The sequence below is a fragment of the Nannospalax galili genome, unplaced genomic scaffold (genome assembly GCF_000622305.1).
Source record: "Nannospalax galili isolate Female #2095 unplaced genomic scaffold, S.galili_v1.0 scaffold56, whole genome shotgun sequence".
NCBI lineage: Eukaryota > Metazoa > Chordata > Mammalia > Rodentia > Spalacidae > Nannospalax > Nannospalax galili.
The window spans coordinates 1,728,256-1,732,825 of NW_008340065.1; the positions used below are offsets into that span (position 1 = coordinate 1,728,256).

At 38.1% G+C, this 4,570-nt stretch overlaps 1 non-coding gene across 1 annotated transcript; it reads left to right on the top strand.

The window, feature by feature from the left end:
• Positions 1-287: 287 nt before the first annotated feature.
• On the top strand, positions 288-424 carry LOC115070671. The gene has a single exon (XR_003849823.1). It is a non-coding gene; the product is annotated as a small nucleolar RNA SNORA43 (small nucleolar RNA).
• Positions 425-4,570: the final 4,146 nt, after the last annotated feature.

A 4,570-nucleotide genomic window follows, 5' to 3' on the forward strand; every position in this document is an offset into this window, starting at 1 on the left:
AAAACGTTGTGGAATCTCTTCTCTAGACACCAAAACATATTTTGTATAAAATTATTATACAGTTTTTAAATAATTTATTGAATTTTTGTGCATTTCATGCATCTTGATCATATTTAGACCCCCTCCCTTATTTACACCCCTCCATACCCCCACCACTGGATTTCATGCATGTCATATAGATTAAGGCCTATCAAGTCAAGTTTGTGTCCCCAAATGTCCCTCATTGTGAATCCATCCTATCACTGGAGCCTGGTCAACCTATCACTCCTTTTAAGAAAACCAAATCTGCTGTCCTGTATCTGTCAGCACCACAGGCACAGCTGCTCTACTGTGCCTGTAGCATCAGGACAGAGAGCAAGTGGCTGTTTCTATGCTCAGTGTTCAGAAGCCAGTGAGCACTCGGAATGGTTATAGCCTGACAATCGGGAGGAAAAAAAGAAAACCAAATCTTTCTCATCCAGCAGTGATCAGTTGCCAATAGTTCCTCAGCTAAAGTTGAGGTTTCTTACTTATTTCCCTACTTCTATGCTGGATTTTTGTGTGGTTTGAATTAGTGTGGATCTTGTGCATGCTGTCTCTATTCTGTAACTTCATATGAGCAAGTTCCCAGCTGCCTTTAAAAGTCTGTCTTCTTGTGGTCAGCCACCACTCCTGGCTCTTAAAATCTTTCCACCCTCTCTTCTGCAATGGCCCTGAGCAGTGGTTAATATAGGAGTCCTATCTAGGGACAAGCACTCTACAACCTCTTGTTCTCTACATATTGGCCAATTGTAGCTTTCTGTGTTAATTGCTATCTTTTGCATTAGGAAGCTTTGATGGTGAGTGTTGAGAGATGCATTAATATTCTTTCTGCTCCCTCTTCCACTGTTCCATGAGTCTTAGGTGTAGAGGTTGCATTGCAGATATTTCACTTAGGGGTGAGCATCTCACAGACACTTGTTCTCTGTGTCTGACCAGTTGTGGAACTCTGTAATAGTCTCCATCTGTTGCAAAAAGAAGATTCTTTGATAAGTGGTGACAGATATACTTGTCTGTAAATATAAGGATCAATATTTAGCATACAGTAGGGAATTACATTTGTCTGAATGTGACAGACATAGATTTTTCACCAGGATCTATGATCTCTCCAGTCTTATGTATTTGGCTGTTTTACAGTACTACACATAAGTTCCTTCCATTGAGCAGGCCTTAAATCCAATTAGATAGCTGTTGTTTACTCCCAAGATAAAAGTGCCACCACTGCACCATTAGCAATAGTTTGCTGCACTGGTAATTGTGGTGGTATTAGGCTTTATAGCCAGGTGGGACCATTGGTTGGTTTTGTGCCTTAGTAGCTTACATAGTATCCTCTGATGCCATAAGAGTTGGTCTTCAAGGAGGAGGCTTCCAGGTTAGTTCTAGCTCCATTTCTCCATGTCTCATGTCCAAAGATTGTCCTGTCTTCAACAATAGGATCTCACCTTCAATTTCTGAAAGACAGTCAAGGGCTATGGCAATAACCTATGTTATTTTGGGGGACTCTTGGGCTGCCCTGACCAACAGTTCAAAGGGAGATTTCTCCTGTCTGGCACTGTGTTTCTTGTTATATAGCCTTCAGCTATGCACAGAAAAGAAAGAAAGAAAGAAAGAAAGAAAGAAAGAAAGAAAGAAAGAAAGAAAGAAAGAAAGAAAGAAAGAAAGAAAGAAAGAAAGAAAGAAAGAGAAAGAAAGGAAAGAAAGAAAGAAAGAAAGAAAGAAAGAAAGAAAGAAGGAAAGAAGAAAAAGAAAGAAAGAAAGAAAGAGAAAAGGTAGAGAGAGAAAGAAAGAAAGAAAGAAAGAAAGAAAGAAAGAAAAGAAAGAAAGAAAGAAAGAAAGAAAGAAAGAAAGAAAGAAAGGAGAGGGAGGGGGAAAGGAAGGAAGGAGGGGAAGGAAGGGAAGAGAGAAAGAAAGGCTGGGAGGGAGGGAGGAGAGAGAAATAGTATGTGCATCATACATTTTTATACAATTTTATATGCACATGCATATATGTATAGTGTATGTGTCATACAGCTTTTAACACTTTTTATCAACTTAAATGGATTGCCTAAGTTTTTATAAGGGATTATTAAACAAAAAGTAAATTTGTTTCACAAATATCCATTAATGAGATATATAGGACTTTTTCTCAGTTCATACCTGTTTATGGATTTTACTGACTGAATAAATTTTATTTACTTATATTTCTGTTTTGAGGTTTTTGTTTGGTTGGTTGGTTCTTTATTTTGTTATTTATTTTTATTTTTGAGAATTTTGCATGTATTGTTTTGGGGTTATTTCCACCCCTCTCTGTCCCCCACCAACTCCTCCCATGTCTCCCACTCCCTCTCAATTTTTATATATAAATGCACTGAGTACATTTAGTGATGCTTGTGTATACATGTGTTTAGGGCTGCCTGGAGGAAAATGATTCTCCCTCCCTCAGTATCCATTGATTGCCTGTAGCTCTTATCTTGAGGTGGGAGCCTGTGACATTTCCCCCATCCACCTTGGCATGTTAATGGTTTTACCATTATGCAAATCTTTTTAGAGTACCATACTGTGGAGATTCCATTGGTGCAGCTTCTCTATTATGTCTATAATGCATTAGCTAGCAGCAGATGTCTTGTCTGTCTGACTCTCATATTCTTTCCACCTCTTTTCTGCAATGCTCCCTAAGCCTTAGGTGTGGAGGTTGCATTGTAGATGTGTCACTTAGGGCTGGACACATCACAATCACTTATTCTCTGCATTTCCTCTCTGGTGGTTTTCTATTCTCCTGGCTCCTGTGGTTATATCAGGATATATACTCACATCTAAGGATTTGAAGCTAGGATCCACAAACAAGAAAGAACATGCATTGTTTGCTTTTCTGAGTCTGGTTTGCCTCATTTATTATAGCAGTTTGTAGTTCCGTCCATTTACATGCAAATTTCATGATTGTTTTTCTTTACTGCTGAGTATAACTCCGTTGTTAAATGCACCACATTTTCATTATCCGGTCATCAATTGAGGGGTATTTAGGTTGTTTCCATTTCCTAGCCATTGTGCAAAGAGCAGCACAAACATGGCTGAGCAAGTATCTCTGTAGTATGATAATGAGTCATTTGGGTATATGCCAAGGAGTAGTACAGCTGGATCATCTGGAAGAACTATAGCAATAAAAACAGCATGGTATTGGTACAGAAACAGATATGCAGATCAATGGAACAAAACAAAAGACCCAAACATGAGTGCACACAATTAAAGCCACCTGATATTTGACAAAGATGCCAAGAATACACACTGGAGGAAACACAGTATCTTTAAGAAATGGTTCTAGGAAAACTGGATCTCCACATATAGAAGAATGACATTAACCCCATATATATCACCCTGTACAAAAATCAGCTCCAAATGGATCAAAGGCCTCAATGTGAAACCTGAAATGCTGAAACTGTTAGAAGAAAACATAGGCAATACCCTACAAGATATAGGTATAAGAAAGAACTTTCTAAATATGACTTTGTTTGCTCAGGAATTAAGGTCAACAATTGAGAAAAGGAATCTTATTCAATTAAAAACTTCTGTACAGCAAAGGAAACAACCAACTGGGTGAAGAGGAAGCCCACAGAGTAAGAGAGAATTGTCAGCTATATATCTGTTAGAAGATTAATTTCCAGAATATACAAAGAACTCAAAAAACAAAGAATCAAGAAAATATATGACCCAATTTAAAAGTGGGCTACAGATTTGAGCAGAGTTCTAGAGTGAAGAAATAAAAATGGCTAAAACAAACAAACTTAAAGTCTGGCGTGGTGGCACACACCTTTAATCCCAGAACTCTGGAAGGCAAAGGCAGATGGATCTCTATGAGATTGAGGCCAACCTGGTCTGTGTAATGAATTCCAGACCAGCTGGGGCTACAGGGAAACCCTGTCTCAACAAAAGAAAAACTTAAAAGCTCTTCAACATCCTTAATTAAGGAAATACAAATCAAAACTACTTTAAGATTTCATTTTACCCCAGTCAAATAGCTAAGATTGTTTTTAATTTTTAGACAAGTTTTCACTACATAGCACAGACTAACTTGGAACGCCCTAGATAGCCCAAATTGGCCTTGATCTCCTGCCTCAGCTTCATAAGTGCTGGAATTGCAGGCATCCGTTATTTCACCCATTGTGGAGTGTGTGTGTGTGTGTGTGTGTGTGTGTGTGTGTGTACATGTGTGTGTATATGCACACATTTACTGATAAAATTGTTGAGAAAACCTGTTGGCAAAATATGTAAACAGATTTAAATAGGAAGATTATAACAGTATAGTCCTTTGAACCAAGTTTTTGAGTTAGATACCAAATACACAAGCACAGTATTAGAAATGACTTTCATTGTAAGATTTGTTGTCTAGACCTCTGCAAATCAATAGTGGCTATTTAAACTTAACTGTGTTAAAATTCAGGTCTTTCATTGTGCCAGCTATGTTTAGCTACTACCTACTGTGCTGAACTGTGGGGTTAGAGAACATATCCATCTTTGCTGGAGGTTCTACAGGACAGTTCTGGTCTGTGCATTAAAGTCATCTTTAATTTTTTAATTT